Source organism: Podarcis filfolensis (assembly GCF_964270895.1).
Source record: "Podarcis filfolensis genome assembly, chromosome: 11".
NCBI classification, from domain to species: domain Eukaryota; kingdom Metazoa; phylum Chordata; class Lepidosauria; order Squamata; family Lacertidae; genus Podarcis; species Podarcis filfolensis.
In genome coordinates, this window is record NC_139613.1 from 26,367,730 (window position 1) to 26,379,105 (window position 11,376).

Consider the following 11,376-nt stretch of genomic DNA (forward strand, 5'->3'; position numbering starts at 1 on the left):
ATACTAATACTAATACTAATAATAATAATAATAATAATAATATCACCATCATTTTTGGCTTCTCTCCATTTTCTAGTTTTTCACTCTCTTTGTGTGTCCCCACATGTGTGTGCATGCTGTTCAAACATGCACTCACCCCATGACACCACACACACAAACACACATGCATAAGATTGTACTATAAATGAGCTAAATGAAAACTTCAATACATTTCTTTGAATGCAAAATATATGGCATAAACCATCTATTCTCCTGTGGTTGGGAGGAGATTTGATTAAACCCTATGCAGTCATTTAAACCCCAAGGAGTTAATTTCCCCTGAGTGGAGACCCACACATTCAAGAAAGTACAGAAAATTAAAAAATGGCGTTTTATTTTGCAGGACAACATTAACAAGCCTCTGAGGGTTTGTTTGCTTGTTTAAAAAAATATTTTAGGGTTTTAAATAGTTGGCAAGGAAGTTAGAGCTTGAAAAAAAATATCCTTCTCCCATTTAAATGTTCAAAATATAGAATCAATCACTGCAGATGTAAATTCACAGCTACATGTAAGAGCAGGCATCATGGGTGAAGTGTTGTAGTGCTGGATGGAATTTGATCCCTGGGGACACCAATAACATCACTGCTAGTAAAAACAAAGCATTGTGGCTTGCATTTTAATTAAATTGGGCAGTGTATGATTCATGGGTCCTAATGACTGATATATAGTACATATTTAATTAATCTGCAGCCTGATCTAAGTCACGTATATGTTGGTTCTAGGGGGGGGCGGAATGGTATATAGAAAGGAGACTTTCTGGATGCCAAGATCCATGTTTGGGGCAAGTGTTCTTTGATGAGAGAACCCGAGCAGAGATTTAAAATATGCAACAAAGTAAAGTGTGGACATATATGCCCTCTTAAATTCCAAAACTTCCCTCTTCCCCAGCATAAAAAAAAAAAATATCACACGTTTGGCAGGTTAAAACTGGTTACTTAAAACTCTCCAGAGGCCAGATTCATGTGCTTTTCCATACAATAATCAGAAAAAGTTGCACAGACAGTAAAACAGTTACAGTGGTGAAAGATCCTAAGTTATTGGTACAGAACTCAAGAGCGGCTTGTGAGAGCCATGCAGCTAAGCTAGAGCAGCCAGATGATGATGATGATGATGATAATTAAAATTTCTATACTACCCTTCATCCAAAGATTGCAGGGTGGCTTACAATATAAAAACACAAAATACACACCATAATGACAAACATAAACAATTTAAAAACACATCCATTGTTTAATTAGCCAAAGCAGAAGAGGAATGTTTTTGTCTGGCACTTAAAGCTATGTAGCAAGGGGGCCAGGCGAGCCTCCCTGGGGAGCGGATTCCACAAATGGGGAGCCACTGCAGAAAAGTCCCATGCTCCAGACCTGTCGCAGAGGAGGCACATGAAAAAGGGCCTCAGAACATGATCACAGTATCTGGGTCACTTCATATCAGGAGAGGTGGTCCTTGAGGTATTGCGGTATTCAGCCATTTAGGGCTTTATAGGTCAAAACCAGCAATCTGAATTATGCCCAGTAACCAATTAGGTGGCGCTGTGGGTTAAACCACAGAGCCTAGGACTTGCTGATCAGAGGTCGGTGGTTCGAATCCCCATGATGGGGTGAGCTCCTGTTGCTCGGTCCCTGCTCCTGCCAACCTAGCAGTTCAAAAGCACGTCAAAGTGCAAGTAGATAAATAGGTACCGCTCCAGCGGGAAGGTAAACGGTGTTTCTGTGTGCTGCTCTGGTTCGCCAGAAGCAGCTTACTCATGCTGGCCACATGACCTGGAAGCTGTATGCCGGCTCCCTCGGCCAATAAAGCAAGATGAGCGCCGCAACCCCAGAGTCGGCCACGACTGGACCTAATGGTCAGGGGACCCTTTACCTTTACCTTTATCTGACAAATTATTGTGAGGACTTAAAAAAAACCTCAAACAGAAGAGGAAACACAGACAACTTAATTTAATATGGGAAAAGTGAGAGAAACTAAAACCAACTGATCCATCCACCCCTATGTACCACTGAACTCTCCTTCTCAGAGATGTGTTGTCTCTCCAGAGCCCCAGATGCGAATGTTCAAAATATTATCCCCCTGGATGATTATGTGCTCACAGTAGGTTTTCAGATAAGCTGTTGTAGTTGGAATAGCTTGGTTACAAAAAAAGAAAAAAATGAAAAAATAGCTACAGCAGATGTCTGTCTTCAGTTTTAACGCACAAGGGAGAAATGTGTAATTGTTTCTACTCTCCCTGTTTATTCTCACAGGATTTAGATCTGTATTCTTTATTCAGAGAATATTGTGTGTTTAAAACAGAAGGATGTGTGCCTCAGTAAAGGCTTGAAGGGTCTGAGGACAGCCATCTGCTACAAAATTTGGGAGGTGAGAGGGTCAGGGAGAGAAGACGTCTCGGAGGGGCTCTTTCAGAAAGTTTCAGGATGTTGTTGGAAAGCGAATTTTGCATGTGATATTTTTAATGGAAGCAGCACGGCGACACCTAGAAGGGTGATTTTCCAACTCTTTTGTGCCAAAACAGAAAGCATCCCAATCAAATAAACTCTGAACGAGACACATACACAGTGAAAGAAGACTATGATAGTGCCCCCAGCCATATTGTGTTGTGTTTGCCGCAGTGCGAGACAGTCTTTAGCACTGTTCATGCATTTGCTTGAGACTGCATGGCCTTAAAAGTGGTAAAAGAGTGGGTAAGGTTGTGCTCACAAGGAACAATTCCACATCTTTGTGAATGTTGAGTTCACTTCAGACCTTCCTGCATTGAGAGGTAGGATCTGAAGGAAGCACATTCAGGAACCTGGATAGGAAACTGTCTGATCTGGGTTCCCAATATATAACAAGAAGAATTCGAAGCATGTTTGTTCACCCAAATACACTTAAGGCTCTTCCAGATGACCTGTCTATTGAGCATTCACCTTGATTTGCTTGCACAAAATTTATACAAAGGATGGACTATCTCCAGTTTTTATTGAGCATTCGTTTTGATTTGTTTGTGAAGTGGTTACACGATAGTAAGTGTCTGTCCTGGTTTGCTTGCAGGATGTTTATATGTCTTCCTGTTAATCACTCATTTGTTCCACACTTTTTAATGCATTATGTATACTGTTATTTATATGATGTTAGCCGCTCTGAGCCTGGCTTTGGCTGGGGTACAAATAAATAAATTATTATTATTATTATTATTATTATTATTATTATTATTATTATTATCCTTATCACTTTCCTAACCAAAAGTTTGTTTTGCTTTTTTAAAGTGGATTTGTTGCATCAGCATGACAGAGTGCTTTTGCTCTCCTTTTCTTTGCCTTGCCGCCTTTATTTTATATGTTTCTATGCCCCGAAGGCTTCCAGAATCAGAGCTGACTGCAAGGAGCAGAGGAACTGAGTATGAATGTTCTCTTGGTGCCTTATTTTCTCAGAAAGCAACAGACCCTATAGATTGTTTCTCTATTTCTGTTGCTTTATTATGTTCTTTCTCTTCTCACAGATCATTCAAGGTGGAATTGCAGTTCATTCACATATAGTGCCATAACAGCTATTTTCCTTTCATAAGGCAAATAACTTACAACGTGTTTTAGTACTGCAATTCATAGCCTGACCCAGACCCAGATGTCCTTTTCATAAGTAAGTTAAACCCAGAGGGATATTTATTTCTTCTAAGCTATTGGCCATTTGTATACCTCAATCTCCCTACTGGAGTTTGGTGAATGCAGTTTCAGACATTGATTTTAAGGCTTTGTTTTCTTTATGGAATTAGAAGTATCTTTAAGAAAGTTGGTTTTTGGTGCCTGATGTTCAACAGGAAGTGGGGGGGGGTCACTTGTCTCTATCATGTTGAACAGTGCTTTTTTCCCCTGGGGGAACGCAGGGGTACGCATACCCCTAAACATTTTGTGAATCTAAGTTTAGCCTCATTGAGGGGCAGTATTTCAATATGAGTAGGAAAATGAGAGTACCCCTAAACATTTTTTTTAGGGGGGAAAAAGCACTGATGTTGAGATCTAAACATATTTAAGTGCCATTAATGTTTGAGTAAGATTTATTTCCTTTGCATACATTCACTGAGATGGAAGTCATGTCAAAATGCAACTGTGTGATTCCATTCAGTGCAAACAAGCAAAGTCTTTCTTTCTTTCTTTCTTTCTTTCTTTCTTTCTTTCTTTCTTTCTTTCTTTCTTTTTTCTTTCTTTCTTTGGATCAGCCCAGCCAATTTGGGATCCTATAAAGAACAGAACACCATTTTATTTATTTATTTGTAAAGCGCGTAGCCTGCCTTTCACCCTAAGCTCAGCACAAGATACCAGATACGATAAATACAATCACCACAAACATAAATCAATAAACTCCCCTTAAAACCAATGTCACAATATTTCTTGTACCTGAAAACACTATGCAGCAAGAGAAAACACTGTATGCAATAATACTTGACTATTGGGTGATATCACTGCCGACAAACTAAGGTCAATTTGTAGTGGAGGAAATGCTTCCTGAAGCAGTGAACGTTTCTGAGTCTGTCCGTCCATCCTTCCTTCTTACTTATTTTTCTTTAAAAAACTTGCTGTAAATGATGCATTCCCCTGTTCCCTCTGTTCTTCTAATGAAACATGAAATGATTGCCAGTGGAGGTGCATCTCCTCACCTGAATCAAAATGGCTGTTTCCAATTCACCATACCTCCTTTTGATGGTACCAAATTGTGGTGGTCAATTTACAAGAGTGGGAGAACCAGTTTGCCTCGCTGTCCCATAAAAGGGCCACCCATTCCCTGACTCAGGTTCCTTCGAAAACAAAGCAGCACCTTGATATTCTATGAAACTGTTACTTCCTCCAAGTAGTTGCCGCAGTAGAACAATCTTGTTTATATAACAAATAGAAAATAAGAGGGTTGGCAAATATGTTTTTGGAGCCCACACTCATTCTGTGTTGACAGGGCATGTTTGCATTATAGGCGCTAAACTGGTTTAACCACAGAGTTTTCTCCAAGGAACCGCAAGAGACATATTGTTGTGTCAGCCACTGCTGTGTGTGGTCCACTGATTTATTCCCCCCACCCTTTGACCAATGTCCCATGATAGGAAGGAAGAAATCAACCTGCACCAGCTTAGAAATTTTCGATTGATATGGGGCTAGGGAACACTAGAGAATTTTTAACATCCTCCAAATGACAGTAAAGGCCCTCTTCACGACTTTGCCTGAACATCACTAGGAGTGCTCCTCCTACTTTCCCACATAAAGTATTTTTTTAAATATAAAAGCAGGTATGGTATTGGGGAGAAGACTCTGCTGCCTGCCATCACATGAATAAATCCAACTTCCTAAACTGGAAGGAAATCACTAGCCCACCTGTGAAAAGTGCAGAATTTTGCAACCAGAGAATGGAGCTGTGATGGTGTTGCATTAGTGTTTTTAAAATACCAATGTAGAAATGGACTGGAATTATAGGTGAAAGTGAATTGGACTCATCCTTCTCTAGCACAATCCTTTCAAAGGTAACCCATTAATTTTAGTTGGTGTGAGTTTAGACTATGCTTAGTCATCCACTCATATCAAAAAGACTTCAGAATGCTTGACTTTTAGTGGAAATTTGTTCACCGTCCAGTCAGATGCCTCACGGAGCCTCTCATTCTCTCTCTGCCAAAGGAAACAAACCCTTCCAAGGATGTTCTAGACCTCCCACTATTTGGTGTAGAGAAACAAAAACAGTCTGTGGCATTTAATGAAGCAGAGACATTGTCAAGGTTGCCTTATTGTAAAAGAGGAGGAGAGAGAGAAATTTGTTCAAGGCTTCTTCTTGACCTGGCAGGCACCATAATAAAAATGTTAAGAGCTTCTGCCCTTATAATTATATTTCTGCCAGATTAAATTGATTTACTACTGCGGAAAGCCTTTGCCACGACTAGTGACTGATTCCTAGCATCTCTTCACTCAGGTGAAGCACAAAGGACGCTGTGTCCTACTTCAGTTAAAATACTAGTAAGGTGAGACTCTGTCTCAGATGACATACTGGGTAGCTCTTAAGGACAGGTATATTTGTCCACTAAGCAAAAACATTTTTTAAATTGTTGGTTGTTGTTTTTTTAAAAGGAGCCTGGGATTTGGTCTTCCTACATTACAGTTCTTACCATGTTTACAAGTTGCCCGAAGGAAAAGTTATGAAGATTTACTCATGTAGCATTTTAATGAGAGTCGACATGCACCATCTGTGGGGAATTTACAGTCCATTTCAGATTTCTAATGGCAACAAATTAACAAATGAAAAGCTGTAACCTTCTTAAAAGGAGGGTGGGTGAGAGGAAGAGACTGGAGGAGCAACAGTAACGTTCCATTTTGAGTTCAGAGAAATAACTCTAAAGTTGACTGCTTTTGTCACAGTAAATGTTGTGCCAAAAATATATAGAGAATAGTGCAGTTATAAGTTGCCAAGTCTGAAAGACGGTTCCCACAGTACTCCCAAGATGCATAACTGTTCCTTCAGAGAGAATGTAACTCCCATCAATAGCAGACAACCTCCCATCCACCTGGTGCCCACTAACAGTGCCTCAGACTTATCTGGATTGAGTTTCAATTTGTTGGCTCTCCTCCAGTCCATTACTGAGGCAAGACAATGGTCCAGCACATCACATACCTCACCTGCAGATGTAAAGGAGAAGTAGAGTTGTTGACAGTATACTCCAAAACTCCATAGAACACCACTCAGCAGTTTCATGTACTTGTTAAACAGCATGGGGGATAAAATTGAACCCTGAAGAACCCCACATTGAAGGCTCCACAGGGCCAAAGAGCACTCCTCAAGCATCATCTTGTCACAACTCTCAGCACCCTTAATGAACTACAGTTCCCATGATTCTTTGGAGAAAGGCATGGCTGTTAAGCTGATATGAGAGTGCTTCCCCCCAGAACCAGGACTCAGAATTTGTGGAGCACTCAGATTCCTAAGCACAACCCTTCTCAGTCTTTAGTCTCCAGTAACTGCTGAATTTACTTTGCGTGTTCAGACCCAGAGACCTCCCCCCTAAACAAAGTCACACTTGACTCAAATTTTAGTTTTGGTTTTTGGCAGAATTTAGGCCACAACTTTATTGATTACAGAAGGTGAGTGGTTGCATAGGCTCTGGTTCGACTAGCTCCCTGCCATGCAGGTAGCGCTGACCCAGGGCTCCAGCATAGGTCAGCCAAGGGTGAACACACTCCTTGTGGCTGCATTATTCCGTATATGTCCAGGAAATTTTGGACATATGGCAACCCTATCATGAGTGCTCCTGCAAATCCTAATTTCAAATGTTTTTGGCCCACAAAAGAATAACACTGATAACCTCTGCTTCTTATTCTATACTGTAACAGTACACAAGATTTATCGTTATTTATATTTTTCCACACGAAAAACTGCCTACCTTTGACTCATAATGGGAATTAAATTTAAAACATTTCACAGCCTTTGGCTTCATGGGCGTTCATTGATTGACTACCGTTTTGTGTTTTTTTTGCTGATAGTCTTCGAAGAAAATATGCCATTTGACACCCGTTGGCAATGTATGATCTTGGGCCATGAATTCCTTCCCCTATGTGCAAATTATGTGTTCCATTCAGGTTATAATTGGGATCTTGGCTTCATTTTTGGAACACTCTGTGCTCTGCAACTTTTTTTAAAAAAAAGTTTCATTTTTTCCATTTTATAGTGATCATAACTTTGTTTCGGGCTTTGTTCATAGCCCAAGAAAAATAAAAATAGTACGAAAAGCTTCAGGTCTCGATGGCTTAATTATTTAACCAAAACATTGCTACTCTTCTAAGGACCCAAAGTAAAACAAATGTTTTGAAAATGTAGCACTTGGTAACTGCTAGTAAGGTGTGGATTCAGAAGAACTGTTGGCACATCAGAACATGAAGCAGATGGACTGGAAACTTAAGCCACCTTGCAATAAGAAAATAAGCTCAAAAATCATACACTCACCAGAATTCAGCAGAAAGTCTAAATTGCTCCAAGAACGAGGCAGGAACATGGATGCCTCTTTGTTAGGGAAAGAAAACCTCTGAGAAACAGAAGGAGAGATTTTGACACACCATTAGTTGTTGCAAAACTGAGCGTGACCTTTTCTGTCAGCGCCGATAAATTCATCAAGAATTCAGGTGGAATTGAACTGGGAAACCATCTGAATTGGCACAGCTACCCTCTTCACTTTCCCATAGACAAAAAACACACCAGAAAAAGCACCAGTTGGGTTTCTCCCCTTATCATGTCAGGAGAGGGAAGATCTTTCTTATAGCAATGTGGTGCATGAATCTTGTGATATCCCCTGTATTTTCAACATTGTCAAGTGGGACCCCCCCCCCTCAATGCAGCTCGCCCATTAAACCTGTAATCCTATCAACATTTTCCTTCTATTCTGCAATTAGAAATAATAAATGAATCATGATTTAGGGGGATTTATCTATTCCAATTTTAATTCAGATTAGTTTTGAAAACCACATAGGACAGGTTCCCCCCCCCCCAGTACTTTCCCCTGGCAAGGACAGAAAAGGACCCCAATGGCACAAATCAGTAGACTTCTTGGGACTTTTGTTATTGTTCCATGCTATTTTTGCTTTTTCAGAAAGAAAGGTTTGCATGGGAATTTAAGTATGTTGGGGGGGGGTTAATTTTATTGGATTTCTTTTCACCAAAAAATGTTCAAAGATTTTTTTTTTAACCCCAGTGTGTTAGATAAACTGGGAGAAATGTGCCACAAATGCAACATGCATTGTCCCAGGTACCTTTTGTGTACAGAAACAAAATGTATGTAAATGGTAGCCTGTAGAGCAAGAGACCTTTAATCCCAGAGTTGCAGGTTCAAGCCCCACACTGGGCAAAAGATTCCTGCATTGCAAGGGGTTGGGCTAGATCACCCTTGTGATTTCTTCCAACTGTACAATTCTGTGAGTCTATAGCATGTAGCTGACATTATGGGGGACATTCTTTGGTTTCATTTGTGCAAATGCAGGATACAGTGGTACCTTGGTTCTCAAACTTAATCCGTTCCAGAAGTCCGTTCCAAAACCAAAGTGTTCCAAAACCAAGGCCCGCTTTCCCATAGAAAGTAATGCAAAATGCATTAATCCATTCCAGACATTTAAGAACAACCCCTAAAACAGCAATGTAGCATGAATTTTACTATCTAACGAGACCACTGATCCATAAAATGAAAGCAATAAACAATGTACTATAGTCAATCAATCAATCAATCAGTAGCTGAACTGGGTTCCACACAGTCACAAAAACAAAAAGAGCCGCAAAACCCCAAAATAAATAGCAAAAACAGACAGACCTCTGTGTAACACTCAAAACGGAAGTGTGGCACTCAAATCGGAAGTGTAACACTCAAAACGGAGCATGTTCAGCTTCTGAAAAAAGTTGGAAAACTGGAACACGTACTTCCAGGTTTGCAGTATTTGGGTTCCAAGTTGTTTGAGAACCAAGGCATTTGAGAACCAAGGTACCACTGTACTGCAGCTACTAATTAGGTCACAATTCCATCATTGCTGAGGCACAGAAAGGCTTTGCTGGGCCTGGGAATGACTGTTAAGCTTTCTGGAGAGTTAGATAGAGGAAATGAGGAACCACCCAACTGCCCCAAAGATGTGTTAACTTGGCTGAATGATTTATGCATTAAAAAAAATGGGAGGTGCCCCTTAACCACAAACTGTTGGTGCTAACTAAATGGGAGTTAGGCTAAGGTGGCTTTAAAAATTGTGGTTTGCAAGTCATGAAGGGGCCCCAAGAAACAAATTAAATAACAAACGTGTATTTGTATGCTTATGAGAGCAGGGGGAAAGAAAGGAAGGCGTTTCGCCTTCTGCTACTCGATAGCACTGATGATTGCACAAAGAGAATTTTTGTGTTTGAAGTAGCAGAGGGGAAACTGCAGGTAAAAAGAGCCTGGACAACTCCACATCAAAGGGTCTCAGGTGGTTCGAACACTCCATTAGAAAAGGGCAGGTAGTGATGTAACAAAGGCCCAATATCCATCTCTTTTCCTCTTCACTTGGTTTCAATAAGGCTAGTAACTTTTGGCTGAGGGGAAGGGGCAGAAGGAACACTCAAACCTAGGTTGCCAACCTGAGTGGAATTCAAGGTGAATTTGGAAGGCCTTGTTCAGACATGATCAATGAATTTTGGGTGAACTCAATTAGCAAAGGCCGTATCACAGATTTCTAATGTTGATCTATTGTTTTGTTTAACTGTGCTGATCCACATCCTTAGCTGCAAAATCACCAGGATATGCTATGCTTGCAAAGGGAGGTGCAAAATGAGTGCAGTGAGAGTTTGGATTTGCATTGTCTTGAAAACACCAAGTCCTTTCAAATGCTTCCAGTTCCCTTGGAAAGCTGAAATGCCACAAGGTGCAGTCTCCTCCTGCTCTATTCTTTCCTCTCTTTTTTTTAGTTTTCTCCATTACTACGTACAGTTTATTCCCTAGAAGCTGATTAAAAAGTCATTAAAAAGTGATAAATACCTCCTCGTAGTGGGAACTTGATTGTCAAGAAAACCCAATTATTTTTCCATTCACCATCTTGCTACGTTATAACCATAGCAGCTGCTTCTGCTGTTGCCGCAGGTGTCTTTCTAGGCATCTCCAGCATGTTGGGATTAGAATATTGTCCAGCCTAATTTCTTAGGAAGATTTCTTGAGCAGCCGGCAAGCCACAAAGTAATCCATCAAGGAGTAGAAACCAAGTAATAAACCATTAACTTGGGCGCTTATTGGATTTGGATGAAATCCAATTCCTGTGCCAAAGCTGGGTGCCTTCGAGGGACTTTTCAGAGATGAAACAGAATCTGTGGAAGGTGGCATGTGGGGGTTCCCTGAAGTGCTTTAGCAGATGCTGCAGACATGCATTTTCTAGAAGCAAAAGCAACATCTCAAAGCTTGCCATATAAGGAATAGCACCGGGCGGGGGGGGGGGAGGGCTGATGGGGAAAGGAGGGCAAACACCAAAGTGTGGAAAGCATGGATGGAGAGCTTCCTTGTGACTTACAGTTCAAACCTGAAATCAGAAGGAATGACACCCCCAATTGTCTTAAAAGGTGCCTAGCACAAAACTCCAAGTTGTCTGCAAGTTCCTTCGTGAGTTGTCACACAAGCCAGCCATTTTGAAATCAATAGCCCACAAAACTTTAGGAGAAGTGAAGTGTACCCTTTTTTTATTCACCCCCAAACAGAATGTTCCCCTTGTGAGGAAACCACTGCATAGATATTTTTAAAATTTGGCAGGATTCATTCCCTCAGTACAGGCAACCTTCCCTAAAAATTCCATCCAATTCTGCTCAAATATATAAATGTTATAGACTTTTCCTTTTTTAAAAGAGTCA